This window comes from Mastigoproctus giganteus, chromosome 10, assembly GCF_048544385.1.
Source record: "Mastigoproctus giganteus isolate SK-2022 chromosome 10, ASM4854438v1, whole genome shotgun sequence".
Classification (NCBI taxonomy): Eukaryota; Metazoa; Arthropoda; class Arachnida; order Uropygi; family Thelyphonidae; genus Mastigoproctus; species Mastigoproctus giganteus.
In genome coordinates this window covers 9,068,846-9,083,992 of record NC_143584.1, presented here as the reverse complement: position 1 = coordinate 9,083,992, position 15,147 = coordinate 9,068,846, and the positions used below count along the sequence as shown (strand labels likewise).

Below are 15,147 nucleotides of genomic sequence, written 5' to 3'. Positions count from 1 at the left end.
CACAAATAGCAAAAAAAAAAATAAAAAAAAACCATCTCTGCACAGAAACTTTCACAAGAATGTACAATCACATATAATCAAATCTATCTAACACCACACTATTAACACAGTAATGTTATTCTTTCTCTTAACAATAAATAACAATAATGAACATTTTTTTGCACATATTGCTTCACCATATATAGCCATAATTTCTTTGTAGATTGATTGGTCCTTGGTTTTAGTCTGTAAGAAATAGAAGCCTCTTTAGCCTCTTGGTTTTAGTTTGTAAGAAATAGAAGCCTCTTTAGCCTCTTGGTTTTAGTCTGTAAGAAATAGAAGCGCACGTGCTTGTGTGGCCTCTGCACAATCATATTTGAAAAGAAGCCAATAAGATCAGTTTTATCTAATAGCATTTTGTAAACATTCACATATAGCAAATTAATAATACATTACTATTTTACAAATAGTAAAATGCATAGCATTTTATAAATGTTCAAAATTACTTTTTTATACCACATCAAATTACAACACTCGAGATATTAATTTCCATTTTGCCCTCATATTAAAATTAATATAGCACCTCATCATAAGAATAAAATAACAGTAAATAGACAAACCTCTGTTGTAATTTTATGTACTAGTCAAGATGGTGGATACACTCCCATTTTGCAAGATTACTGATATGAGCTGTGAGAAAAAAATTATGACCTGAAAAACAAAAAGAGATAAATTAATTCAGTTTTTAGCATTATTTTATTTTACTATCTTTTGGCTGGTGCAGCAAATGCCTTGCATTTTCTTGCACCACACTAATATAATAAAACTCTTTAAACCAGTAGCACAATTTTAAAATTTTCTGGATTTTAGAGAGGAATATCTAGTTACTGAGCAGTGTTGGGGAGACACATAAATATCAAAAATATCATAAATATAAATATCAAAAGGATGTTATATTGATAGATAATAATATCAGCTAAAGCTAAACAAAAAGTTTGAACATTTAATGTAATATTACTATTACAATATAGTACAAGGTACATTCAAAAAGTTAGCCAAAATTTTACTATAAAAGTTTATTGAGTGAACAGTTTGGCTTACTAGCCTAACCTAATCACCTTCAAAGTACCTTCTTTCTGCGCACACACTTGCTTCATCGGTCTTCCTAAGCTTGGAAACATTCTTTAAAATTGTGGGGTTTTTTTGGCACATGTAGTGCTGCTTATGTTCTCTTTGATGTCATCCACTGTAGCAAAAGCCCCCATTTTCAGAGTAGGACACATTGCTGCTGCATGAATAATTTGTTTTGTAGACAAGAACTACCGAGCTGCCATCGCTGTGTGACTGGGTGCATTCTTGTGGAAGGATCCAGCCATCCTTCCAATTTTGAGGTTCTTTTCACCACAAATTCTCATGCAAATGTCAGCAGCAATGATTCTCAATCCATTCACAAATCTGTGGTGTTCCATGTCCCATCATCATTTAAAAAAAAAAAAAAAAAACACAATCAGTAAGACTGATGGATTTTGTTGCATGAAACTTCTTGGTAAGTAGAGACATTTGTGTGTGCCATTTGGATGATTCCACTTTGGCCTGAGTGTCACAGGCGAACACCCAACTCTCAAATGCAATGATCACTTTTCTAAGGAAGTGCAGATCCTGTGCAGATTTTTTGAACAAATCACTTGTGACAGCTTTCCTGCAGTCCATTTAATCATCTGACAGCAAGCATGGAAGAAACTTTGCACACACACACACATGCAACACATTCCTAAATCTTAACCTCCATACACAAGCACACTGTGGGTAACCACCCAGGTTTGAACAAATGTAAGCAGGGGTTGAGGTGTGGTGCCCACACCACATTTTCTGGTTACACATGGAGGAATGCCTCCCCTCTGTGTTACCAGGCGATACTAGGTGGTAGATAACTCTCATCAACCAGTGCAATACCACCACTTTGCTTACTGGAGGCTTGAAGTGGTGGAACTCATGTTTAGTCTCCAGAGCTAAATTCCAGTCAACCCTTCCCCATCTCTTCCATCATGCAGTATGACTGATGACTTTTAAGATCATGATGAATATCATGGTGAGATCCAATCATCCTTACATTTCGAGGGTACAGCTCTAAAATGGTGTTCGCAAGCTGGCCGCTAGTTAGTACACCAGAGCGAATCTATTGGTAACTCTTTAGGAGGCTTCCAGATCAGCTAGTGTATAATCTTGCTACCTCTACTCTGCCAGATAGTGACTGGAGGGTGTCCGAGTAGTGTGTATGCAGGGGGGGGGGCATTGTCAAGGCCACGTTATGTCAAGGATATAGGTATATTCTTAACATGTGAACGCCATATCCAAAAATTTCATTACTTCATACAGCATGTCCCCCCTCCACTTTTTCTTACTATTGAATATAAGACCATAAATTGTCAAACTAATAGAATAAGCTTCTCTGTGAAAAGATCTAAACCTCCCAAACACTTCCTAGTTCATTTCACAAATATACATGGTCTCAATTCAAATCTCAACGATGTCCATTTACACTTGCAGTCTGCCAAACCCCATGTACTTTTTCGGACAGAATCTCAGTGATCAGTTGATTAAACTACTGCTTATCTCAGTCACCCAAATTATTTGCTGTATGATTCCTTTCACCTCAAAGGTGGTACTTGTGCATATGTCCGTTCCGATATTCCCTGTAATTTGGTAACTTGGTAATTTGGAATCTCCTCTTTTCGATCTTCTCTGGCTTACAATCTCTCTACCTCATTCTGTCATATTCATCTGTTGTCTTTACCATTCTTCCAACACCACTAATCACTTGGAGTTCTTTGACTTCCTCTCTTTGCAACTTGACTTTCTCCAGTCCAACTTTCCTAACAGTGAGGTAATTTTCCTTGGTGATTTTAATGTTTACAACTCCAGCTGGCTTATGTTTTCTAGTCACACAGACCTAGCTGGTCGAGATGCTGTGGTTTTTGCAATTATTAGTATTAGTATTAGTATTAGTAACGGCCGTATGGTGCAAGAAAGCCTATGGCTTATGCTGCACCAGCCAAAAAAAAATCCAAACAAAACAATGATAAAAACAAAAATTAAATAAATAAATAAATAATAATAATTAATAAATAAATAAAAATAATAAAATGAAATAAAAAATAAAAAATAAATAAAAAGGAAATTAATCCTATCATCCTATGCGCTTCCCTCACCCGAAAGTACTATCCAGATGACCTTTGAATTTCCCCAAACTGTCGGCCTCTACCACCCATGAAGGCAACTTATTCCAGTAATTTATAACTCGCTGGCTAAAATAAAACTTCCTGCAGTCCAATCTAAACATTTCTCCCCGTAACTTGAATTTATGTCCCCTAGTTCTGGCATCATTTATAATCTTGAAAATTTTGTCCTCATTCATTTTACTGATGCCTCTCAGAGCCTTAAACACCTCAATCAAATCTCCTCTAAGGTGTCTAGTTTCCAAACTCTGCAACCCACATATTCGAAGTCTTTCTTCATAAGGACGCCCTTTTGCCGATCTCACCAGGCGAGTTACCCTTCTTTGCACCCTTTCAAGAAGCTCGATGTCTTTCTTTAGGTGCGGTCTCCATACTTGAACACAGTATTCCAAGTGTGGTCTAATATAATGGGATTATCTAATATATTATAGGCCTTATATAATGGGATTATCACGTCCCTATCTCTACTTGCAAAAGTTCGATAGATCATCGATAGGACACCATGGGCCTTTCTTGCAACCTGTTTACAATGCTCAGAGAATTTCATGTCTGACCGTATCGTAACACCCAAGTCCCTTTCCTCCAGTACTGGGTTTAGTTGAACTCCACCAAGTGAATAAGTTATTTTGGGATTACTGTTTCCCAGGTGTAATACCTTACACTTTGTTGGATTAAAGCACAGCTGCCATTTTTCTGACCATTCCTGAAGTCTATCTAGGTCTCTCTGAAGAAGCTCAGCTTGACGGTGATCATTAACTACTCTACCAATTTTAACATCATCTGCAAATTTAGACATCACGCCCTCTATCCCTTCATCACTGTCATTTATGAAAATTAAAAACAACAGTGGTCCTAATACTGATCCTTGGGGAACCCCACTTCTTACATCAACCCAATCTGAGGAATAGCCATTTATCACAACCCTCTGCCTCCTGCCCTGAAGACATCCTTCCATCCATCTAAGGATTTTCCCAGTGATTCCAACCTGTTCCAACTTATAAAGCAACCGCTCATGTGGGACTGAGTCAAAAGCTTTGCTGAAATCTAAATAAACAATGTCGAAATTATTCCCTAAATGCAGCTCGTGAGTGATCCTTTCGAAATAGCGAACCAGTTTTGTTAAACATGATTTTCCCTTTACAAAACCATGCTGAGTATCCTTGAGAATTTCAATTCGATCCAAATGATACTGAATTCCACCCTTGATCATTGCCTCCATGATTTTCCATACTACTGAAGTCAGACTGACAGGTCGATAATTTCCCACTTCACTTTTAGAGCCACCCTTATGTATGGGAGATACATTTGCACTTTTCCAATCCAAGGGAATCTCCCCAGAGTCTAGTGATGCTCGCATAACCAGCCTCAGTGATTCAATGCACTCGCTTGCCGCCTCTCTCAAGATTATAGGGTATATTCCATCAACTCCAGGAGCCTTACTGGTCTGTAGGCTTGAAAGTTTTTTCATTAAATAATCTTGCGAAATTTCAATATCATTAATTACATATTTTTTAACTTCGCTCCCACAATTTCCCATTGCCACAAAAGGCTTTTCATTTGTAAATATCGATGCAAAATAACTGTTGAGTTCATCTGCAACGGCAGCTGGTGTATTTATTACTATCCCCTTTCCCTTACGTAAAGGTCCGATCTGGTTTGTCCTGCTCTTCTTGGCATTTATATATGTGAAGAATTCTTTATCCCCCCTCTTTGCTCTGGTTGCTAGTGATTTCTCATAAACTGCCTTTGCCTGTCGAACCTTTTCTGTGGCTCTATTACACATCACCTTGTAGCTGTTATAGGCTTCAGTACTTTTTATTGCTCTGTAACTTTTCCATGCCACCTTTTTCTGCTCAAGTAATGTGGCAACTTCACTATTCATCCAACTTGGAACCCTTCCCGTGGAGTATTTTTTTAATGGTATATACGCATTCAAGGCATCTGTGATTAATGTTTTAAAAGCGTACCACAGTTCAATTGTATTCATTCCCTGCGCGATATCTACCCAGTTAATAGAGGCCATGTAGTACCTTAAGGCATCGTAATTTCCTTTTCTGAAATTAAAACCCATTCCTTTGCCTTTTACTTCTGCTACCTCTCTCGTCATCATCCACCGTAGAACTCCATGATCACTTCCTGCTACTGGTTCCTCTACTGTCAGCCCTGTTATGTCATCTGATTCATGTGTGATGATGAGGTCTAGGATATTCTTTTCTCTAGTACTTTCCCTGACATGTTGATACAAATAACAGTCATCTAGTTGATTTAAAAATTTTGTTCCCCATGTCGAGTTTCCTTCCATTTACTCCAATCAATTAGAGGCAAATTGAAATCACCCATAATAAGGCATTGACGCTTACTTGCCCATTCCATTTGCATGTAGAGGCTTTTGTCATAGTCTTCACAATCACCTGGTCTGTAGATTACTCCTACAATTATTAATGACCTTGCACAGATTATTCATTTACTTACAAGGATACCGGACAATCCTAACCATACAGCCAACACTCAGATGATCAACTTGATCTTTATCTCACTAACAACCCTTCTACATAGACGGTCAAAGTGACTGGTCCTTTAAGCACCTCAGATCACAACTTGGTGATTGTCTCTTCTCCAATGGAGCCTTAATCTCATGGCTATTCACAACTATTGTTTGGCATTACAAGAATGCAAAATGGGATGACCTGTGAGATTTCTTTTCTCCTTTTCCTTGGTCGGAATACTGTTTCAAAACTTCTGATGTCAGCGTTTGCTCAGATCGTGTCAGTGAAATTATTCTTGTAGGAATGGAATCCTTTATTCCACACTACACTTTAAAATCTCATCCTTTATCTAAAAACTTTGGTTTTCCAATAAATATGCTAAGGCTGTTCAAGAGAAGAACATTGCATATCATTTGCCTTGTTTCCAATTCTTCAGTTTCATTTTCTGCCTACACCACAGCTCGCAATGATTGTAAAGCAGTTATTAATCAGTCCAAATTGGATTTTGAACAGGCTGAGAATAGAAAACTTGCTCCTTGCCCTAATGGTAGCTGAGCATTCTGGTCTCTTGCCAAAAGCTATTGGCTGCAGCTTTTTCCCATCTCTGCTCCCACCTCTGTCAAAACCAGATGGTTTGTTGTCACTTCAGACAAGGATAAAGCAAACCTGCTAGCATCCGATTTTTCTTCCAACACATGTATTAATGATCTTGGTAAAACACCTCCCACCATTTCCAACACATTCCATTCAATGCCTCCTGTGGTCTTCCTTCAAAAGGATGTCAGAAGGATTCTGACGAATCTTGATGCTCAGAAAGCTCCAGGTTCTGATGATATTTCTCCACTTGTTCTCAAAACCTTTGCTCCTGAACTTAGTTCTGTCCATTGCCACCTTTTTTCACTTTCTTATTCCAAAGGTGTTTTTCCTTCTGATTGGAAATTTGCTAATATCCAGGCACTTACTAAAAAGGGGGGACAAATCCCTCCCATACAATTATCGTCCCATTGCAATTACTTCTACTCTTTCTAAAGTAGTGGAGAAACAATTAACCGCCAACTATTAAATTACCTAGAAACTTTCCGTCTGAACAACGATCGCAAATATGGATTCCGTCAGTGTGAATCCACTGGTGATATTCTGGCTTATGTTACCCATTTATGGACAAATTCATAATACCAATTCCTTAAATGTCGATCTCCAGGTAATTCTCCAGTGGGGCAAATACAGTTGATTTCAATCCTTCTAAAACTCAGTCTTGTCTTATATCTTGCAAAAAAGGATTCTTCTGCTCCTATGCTTATCTTTGGTGACACTCCAATTTCTAGGCAAAATGATATATCTCTGTTGGGGATTACCCTGACTTCTAATCTCTCTTGGCACAAGCACATTACAAATATTGCTTCCTCTGCATCTAAAAAACTTGGTTTTATTTTTTGCTCTCGGCGTTACTTTTCTTCCAAGCAGCTGTTCACTCTCTACAAATCGCAAATCCGGCCTACCATGGTTCCATGTCTGGGGCCGTGCCCCCAAAACCTCTCTCAGGCTTCTTGATTCCATTCAGAAGAGGGCAGTTAGGTTAATTAATGACTCCTCTCTAACAGAGTCTCTCCACTCGCTGTCTCATAGGCATACTGTTTCTGCTGCATGCTTTTTCTGCAGATACATCCATTGGCACTGTTCTTCTGAATTGGCTTCTATAATTCCAGCTCTCTCTTTCAAAACAGTCCAAACACAAGCCATCACCAGCATTCAAACTCACAGAACCAACTTTTCATCTTCCTCATTTATTCATTCAACTGCCGTTTTCTGGAACAACCTCCCTTCATACGTATTTCCTGAAAATTAGTCTAGAGAATTTCAAGTCTAATGTCAACAAATATATATTCTTTCGTCTTCTCAACTTCCAATCCAAGCACGGTACTAAGTACTATAGGTTCTAATGCCTCTTGTGTTTGGGGTTTCCATAAAAAAAAAAAAAAAAAATCTTGCATCAGGATTGTTGTACTGAGCCTACAGAGAGTCCATCTTTATGAGCAATCTAAAATGCTCATTCATTAACCTATTTGTAAACTGCAGTTTTCTTCAAAACATCATCTTTATAAACTTTCTTTAATGCTTGCAGCAGCTCTCTAGCACTTTTTCCAAGTTTAAAGAAGAGCTTGATGTTCAAACTGCAACATGCTGAAACACAAATACATTGTCTGCAGTTCATTCATTTCTCATTGTGTTTTACTTATGAGACACAGCACAATTGTATTTAATAGCAATTTTCAAGTTTTCTTTGAAGCACTGGATTACACCATGATCAAGTGGTCGAAAAAACTGATGTCATATTAGGTGGCAGTTGCTCAATGGTGACTGCATGTAGGCCACTTGGCAATGAGGGGTGCAGTTATCTCTAAACAGAAAAATTTTTCTATTCTCTCCATCATCTTGTATCTAAGTCTCTGACCCATTCTTCGTAGATTTTTGATGACATACAAGAATCTTTTGGTTTGCTTGATACACAGTCAGAAAGGTCTTCAAACCTCTAAAGCATCGGGCTTCTGGACTTTCCAGGTGATTACAGAGGAAGATATACGTATCAGATATGTTTGCCATTGGAAGAATAGTAATCTGTTGTTTTGCTCTTTTTTTTTTTTTTTGACTCCTGCCAAAACTTTAAATATAAGCATTTTATCTGGTAGAAACTTAAAAAAAAAAGTCTGGTTTTGTCAGCATTGAAGATGTTATTCTTGGTACACATCAACAAAACTGGTTCTCCTTACATTCTGTTGCAGCTTCAGTGTTGCACTTTTACCAGACACTTTTCTTGAAGACAGTCCATAATGGGCCTTCAATTTCTGGAACCATCCACTGGAAGGCTGGATATCTTCAATAATCGTCCGAAGCACAAATAATTTATCCTTAGTTTCTAAAAGATTTCCATCTATGGGTAAATTTTTTGTAAGCACCATCATTAGCCATTCAAAGAGTACCCTTTTCAAGGTCTGGATACTTCACCTTTTTTACTCTTATCTTACCCAGTACAGATTATCTCTAAGCTTTATTTTTTAGAATGGCAAAGAGTGTACTTTTAAGAATGCCTGTTTTGTGGTATTGCTATTAAATGCAGCTTTTAAAATCTCAATTTTTTTTTGTGATTGGCATATTGATAAATATACAGTGGCAACCACATGAATTGCATCACCCTCTTAATAATTCCTTCTACAAGTAAACATGTTGTCTCAAGACACTATTACATCATCCTGAAAAACTAGTGTGATGTTGCATCATCATTCTGTAATATTAGAGTGGTACTAGGTTGTTTATAAAAGCATCCACCTGCTGCTGTTTGTTATTTTGATTTTTAGGAGCATTAGCAACTAAGGCCATATTGCTCCGGGAATATGCGGTGGTCATTCCCTGATCTTTTCCGCAACCTCCGTATTTGGTGGTGACGGGCTCGAACCCCGGTCTAATCAAGAAGCAAGTGCTACGCACTGCTGCTCCTTCCCACCTGGCTACAGAAGCGCCTTCCACCTGCAGCTATCTGTCTTCACTTCCTAGTCAACAACAGTGCAGCATACACTAAGTTAACTCCAAGGAAGAGAAACATAATTACTACTCTTTATAGAAAGGGCTTTTCTAGTCGAAATATAATTCCAAATGTTGACAGTAACCAGTCTATTGTGTCAAGGTTAATTAAAAAGATACATGAGACCAGAGATGTCAAAAGAAAATCTGGAACCAGACTGAAATGGAAAAGTACTGCAGCACAGCACAGTTCTCAAGCATATATACCTCCATGATCGCCATGCAAATTCCACAGACTTAAATTCATGTGGAAGAAATGAACTATATAAATGTAAGTGTTACAACTGTCCAAGAAAGATTTTTTGTGATGTGTAAGCATATCAACCCTGTAAGAGGCCAGTATTGACAAAATGTCCATAAAATAGTCCTGATCGGAATCTGATTGAAAACTGCAGTATTATAGGACAAAAAACTGCTACCAAAAAGCCATCAGGCAAGATAATATTGCAAGAAATCATTATTCAAGTCTGGTACCATGAACTATGCAGTGATTATATTATGAATCTGATACACTCCAGGCCCAACAGGTGCAAGGTAGTAGGTTAAGAGTTTGTGGTGGAACAACAAAATACTAATATCTATTAGTTCTAATATCTACTAATTTCACTCCCAATTATATTTAACACAAGGGGCTCAACATCTGATGAGTATGGGCTTGGCAAACCCAAGGTCATGAGCTGGATAGCATCATTCTTTTTCTTGGTGATTCCCTTCTACTTCTCTCTCTCTCAGGGTAATTCCGAAAAAAAAATTTTTGGCTGGTGCAGCATAAGCCTCAGACTTCCTTGTACCGTATGGCTAATAATAATAATATTTGTTTACTGCTGATATATATTTCCCATCTTATTACAGGTTAATTTCACACTGCTCACAATGAAAAGGCATGCATATGGCTACAGTGTTTTTCAGTGATTATTTGTGATTCTAAATTATTTTCTTTAATTCATTTTCTTATCAATAAAATGCATAATCATTTCACATCAGATTATAACAAGTTTGAGACTAGAGGGGCAAATATTTGAATTGTAATTCTTGTTTTGGGAGAAAATTTACGGTAATGGAATTTATGTGGCTGCCGCTGTACACATCAATAGATATAGTCTATACGTACTGTATAATGAAATAAACTTCTAGTTGAAGTTAATTTCATTATGCCAATGATTGTGAGAATTGCTAATGAGTGTAAGAAAGTACCAATGAGTGATTTCTCATGGCCAGCTGCAAATTCATCATTAGATTTAATAAATTAGTGTTCTTTCATTTTGATATGCAAATACTGAAATAAAAAAAATATTAAAAAACAAGGTAGAGCGGTGGAAATTTTTGGGTTGTTATAGAGAATATGTTTGTCTTGAAAGGTTGTTACAATGAATGCAAAATAGCATTAGCTTTATGGAAATTGGTTGAAACCTACAACATAGATTGTTATATGCTAGGATATAAAAAGAGGGTTGCTATAAAGGGCTCAACTATCTATTTTCTTAGAGTGCTTTTGTAAATAGAAAGTCAGCTGAGCTTATTTGATGTCATTTATTGATAGATTTAGATCCTTCAGGTATTTAACCAAGTTCGCAACTATGTTTGAATCTTGGAAAGTTGTCTGAATGTCATCTTCAGGTTTGGTGGTTAGAATAAATTTAAAATGTCTGCGTATGGAATTATATTCTCTGCAGCCTGTAAAAGAAAGTTCAAGTTCTGCTGAAAATATGATGCCATATGCTACACAACCACCCATCTCCTTGCTGGACTCTGCTGGTAGCTATAGCATTAATAACTTTGAATGTTGAAGGGAAAACTAAGTACCTTTCTCTAAGAATGTACTGTAGCAAGTTTGCTATTATTGTATTGATGTTAAAATGTTGATTTAATATTTTTATAGCTTCACTAAGTCCAAATTATCACAAGTTGCAGTTATATCAATGCACAGGATGCCCATTGTGCTTTTACTTGGACTGCTATTTAAATTCTAATAATAGCAACCGCCAGATTATTCTTGGATGATCATCTTTTTACAGAGCAATGTCTGCAACTGGGGTTGTTACTGTTTAATGTATTTTGCAAATAAGATAGCAGGGCTTTTTCCATTAATTTTTGAATTGTACAGGCTATTGATTCTGGTTAATGCTTTATTTTTGTGGTACAATTTCTCACTTCATGGGCTCTATTTCTTTGGGTGTAGATGCATTATACAATTCCTGCACATGCACTCTAAAGATGTGAGTATATGAACACTTGCTGCTTTTATCATGAAAGTTGGTTTTCCATTAACACCAAAAACAGTGTTGTCATTGAATTTGAAATAGTTTATGAACATCAAGATGGTAATATAAACTTGTATTTAGCTCTTCTATGATTGGATAGGTTGATCAGAATTGTATCACCTGCAAACTTGGACATTAAGCCTTATATACCTTAATCAATATCAATATAGAAAACAACAATGAGTCTAACATGGAACCGTAGTGGACTCCACTAATAATATTAGTCCATGAAGAGCCCATTATCCACTGATTATCACTCTCTGTCAACACTCTCTGTGTTGAATGATTGCAGCATGTGTTAGGAATGATTTAGAAGAGAGAGCAAGAATTATAAAACCAATTCAGAAGAGCAGTGCCCATGGAATTATCTATAGAAAATGCATGCAGCAGAAACAGAATGCCACTGAGACAGAGCGGAGAGACTTTGTTACAGGTGAATCATTAATTAACCTAACTGACCTCTTTAGAATGGAATCTAGAAGCCTGAGAGAAGTTTTGGGGTACTGTCCCAGATGTGGGAACAATATTCCATGGTAGGGAAGATTATTTGCAATTTGTACAGAGTGAACAGCTGTTTGAAAGAAAAGTAACAGCGAAAGAGAAAACCCAGTTTTTTAGATGCAGAGGAAACAATATTTTCAATGTGCTTAAACCAAGAGAGAGATTAGAAGTCAGGATATTCCCCAACAGGAATGTATGATCTTGCCTAGCAGTCAGAGTGTCATCAACGAGCAGCATAGGAGCAGAAGAATCCTTTTTGCAAAATATGAGACAGGACTGAGTTTTACAAGGTTGAAATCAACAAAGTCGTCTTTGTCCCACTGCAGAATTACATGGAAACCAGCATGTAAGGAATTAGTGTGATTATTTGAAAAGTTGAAGCAGTTTGTGCAGGGCAAAGTTTCTCAAACTGGAAGGTGGAAGGCAATGCGCTATCATTAGCAAAACTATGGATAGGATTTCTGGTCAAGAATCGAACCTTCAGCAAGAAGGTTATTCATTAATATACAAGAGGAAAAGAGTGCAAGATAAAACCGAACCTTGATAAGCACCAGCATTAGTGGAGAAGTTAAAAGACAGAGAGCCATTTACCATCTTTCACTCTTACTGCTCACCCACAGTGAGGAGTAAGAGAGAAAACTAGATACCCAAAATAAAAAAATCAGTTGGCAATCCATAAGATAGAAGCTTATTTAGAAGACCTTTAAACATGATCAAAAGTCTTTGAAATTTCAAGAACAACTGCTTGAGTCTTACCAAACTTTTCCGTTGAATTTGTCTACAGATAGGTAACATAATCCAGAATATCACCAGTGGATCGACACTGATGGAATCCATACTGGCAATCACTGATCAGATGAAAGGTTTCTAAGTAGTTTCAGAGTTAGCAATTAATTGATTTCTCCATTACTTCAGAAAGAGTAGAAATATGTGCAATGGAAAGATAATTGGATGGGAGGGATTTGTCACCCTTTTTAGGAACTGGCTGGATATGAGCAAATTTCCAAGCATAGGGAAAAACACCTTTGGAATAGGAAAGTGAAAAAAGACAGCACAGAACACGAGTAAGTTCAGGAGCACAGGTTTTGAGAACAAGTGGAGAAATACCATTAGAACCTACAGCTTTCTTAGCATCAAGATTGCTCAAATCCTTCTGATATCCTTTTGAATGAGACCACAGGAGCCAGTGAATGGATTTTACAGGGAATTGTAGGAGGTGGTTTACCGAGGTCATCAATACAGGAGTTAGAAGAAAAATTGGATGCTAGCAAGTCAGCTTTCTCTTTGGATGAAGTGGCAATAGAACCATTTGATTTTGACAGAGGTGTGAAGAGCGATTGGCAAAAGTTGCAGCCAAGAGCTTTGGCATTTGGACAAGAAGCAAGTTTGCTACTCTTAGCCTGAAATGATTAATAACTGCTTCACTGTTGTTGTGAGGTTTGGTGTAGGCAGAATATGAAGCTGGAGATTTGAATACAAGCCAACTGTGATATGCAACATTCTTATCTTGAACATCCTTAGCACATTTATTGGACAACCAAGGTTTAGTTAAAGGACAAGATATTAAGGTGCACTGTGGAATAAAGTATTACATCCCTGCAAGAACAATTTCACTGACACAATCTGAGCAAATGAGATTTGAAAGAGTAATCCAACCAAGGAAAAGAAATCTTGCAGGTCATCCCATTTTGCATTCTTGTAATGCCAAACAATGTGACGCTGAGAATGGCCACAAGCAAATAGCTCCATTAGAGAAGAGACCATAACTAAGTTGTGATCTGAGGTGCCTAGAAGACAATTCCCTTGACTATGTACTTAGAAGGGTTGTTTGTGAGAAAAAGATCAAGCAGGTTGGCTGCATGGTTAGGATTGTCTAGTAGGTAAATGAACAATCTGTGCAAAGGTACAGTAGGTAAATGAACAATCCGTGTGAGGTCATTGGTAATTGCAAAAGCCTTAGCATCTCAACCAGCTGTCCACGTGACTAGAAAATGGAAGCCAGCTGGAGTGTGAACATTAAAATCACCAGGGAAAATTAACTCTGTTAGAAAAGTTGGACTAGAGAATGTCAAATTTTAAAGAGAGGAAGTTGATTAGTGGAGTTGGAAGAACGATAGAGGCAACAGATGAATTTGACAGAATGTGGTAAAGATATTTTAAGCCAGAGAAGATCGAAAAGAGGAGATTCCAAATTACTATGTCTCTGACAGGGAATATCAAAGGGGAAATATGCACAAGTACCTTTAAAGCAAAAGGAATCATACAGCAAATAAATAATCTGAACATATGAGGTGAACAGCAGTTGAATCAACCAATAATTGGGATTCTGTCAGAAAAAGTACATGGGGTTTGGCATACTGTAAGTGGAAATGGACCTCACTGAGATTAGAACTGAAATCTGGTATATTTGTGAAATGAATGAAGTGGTGTGTGGGAGGTTTAGATCTTTTCACAGATAAGTTTGTTCTATTAGTTTGACAATTCATGATGTATTCAGAAGTAAGAAAAAGTGAATGCTGTATGAAGTAATGAAATTCTTAGATAGGGCATAAGAATATACCCAGCTCCTTGAAATAATGTGGTTCGACAATACACCCCGCGTACACACTACTCGGACTGCCTCCAGTCACTATCTGGCAGAGAGGCAGCAAGATTATACACTAGCTGATCTGGAAGCCTTATAGAGAGTTACTAATAGGTTCGGTCCAGTGGACTATCTAGCAGCAAGCCTGCAAACACTATTTGAGAGCTGTACCCTCAAAACATAAGGAAGTTTGGACCTTTCCATGATGCCCACCCATCATAACCTCAAAAAATATCAACCCCAACTGCATGATGGAAGAGATGGGAGGGGGGGTTTGCTGGAGACTAAACATGGGTTCCACTTCAAGACTCCATAAGCAAAGTGATGGTATTGCACTGGTTGATGAGAGTCATCTACCACCTAGTATTGCCTGGGAACAGAGGGGTGGTATTCCTCAGTATCGTGTGGGCACTACACCTCAACCCCTGCTTATGTTGGTTCACACCTGGGTGGTCGCCTCCAGTGTGCTAGGTGCCATATTTCGGGACTTACACATAGGTGGTATACCCAGGGTTATTAACAGT

The 15,147-nt window shown here is 37.7% G+C and overlaps 1 protein-coding gene across 6 annotated transcripts in view; it reads right to left on the bottom strand.

Moving 5' to 3' along the window:
- Positions 1–15,147, bottom strand: part of Su(dx) (WW domain containing E3 ubiquitin protein ligase suppressor of deltex) — a 382,533-nt gene that overhangs the window by 331,239 nt on the left and 36,147 nt on the right. For all 6 annotated transcript variants that reach the window (XM_090383423.1, XM_090383427.1, XM_090383426.1 and 3 more), the window contains one exon: positions 600–690. The gene's annotated coding sequence lies outside the window, so the exon portion shown is untranslated. The remainder of the gene's footprint in view (positions 1–599; positions 691–15,147) is intronic.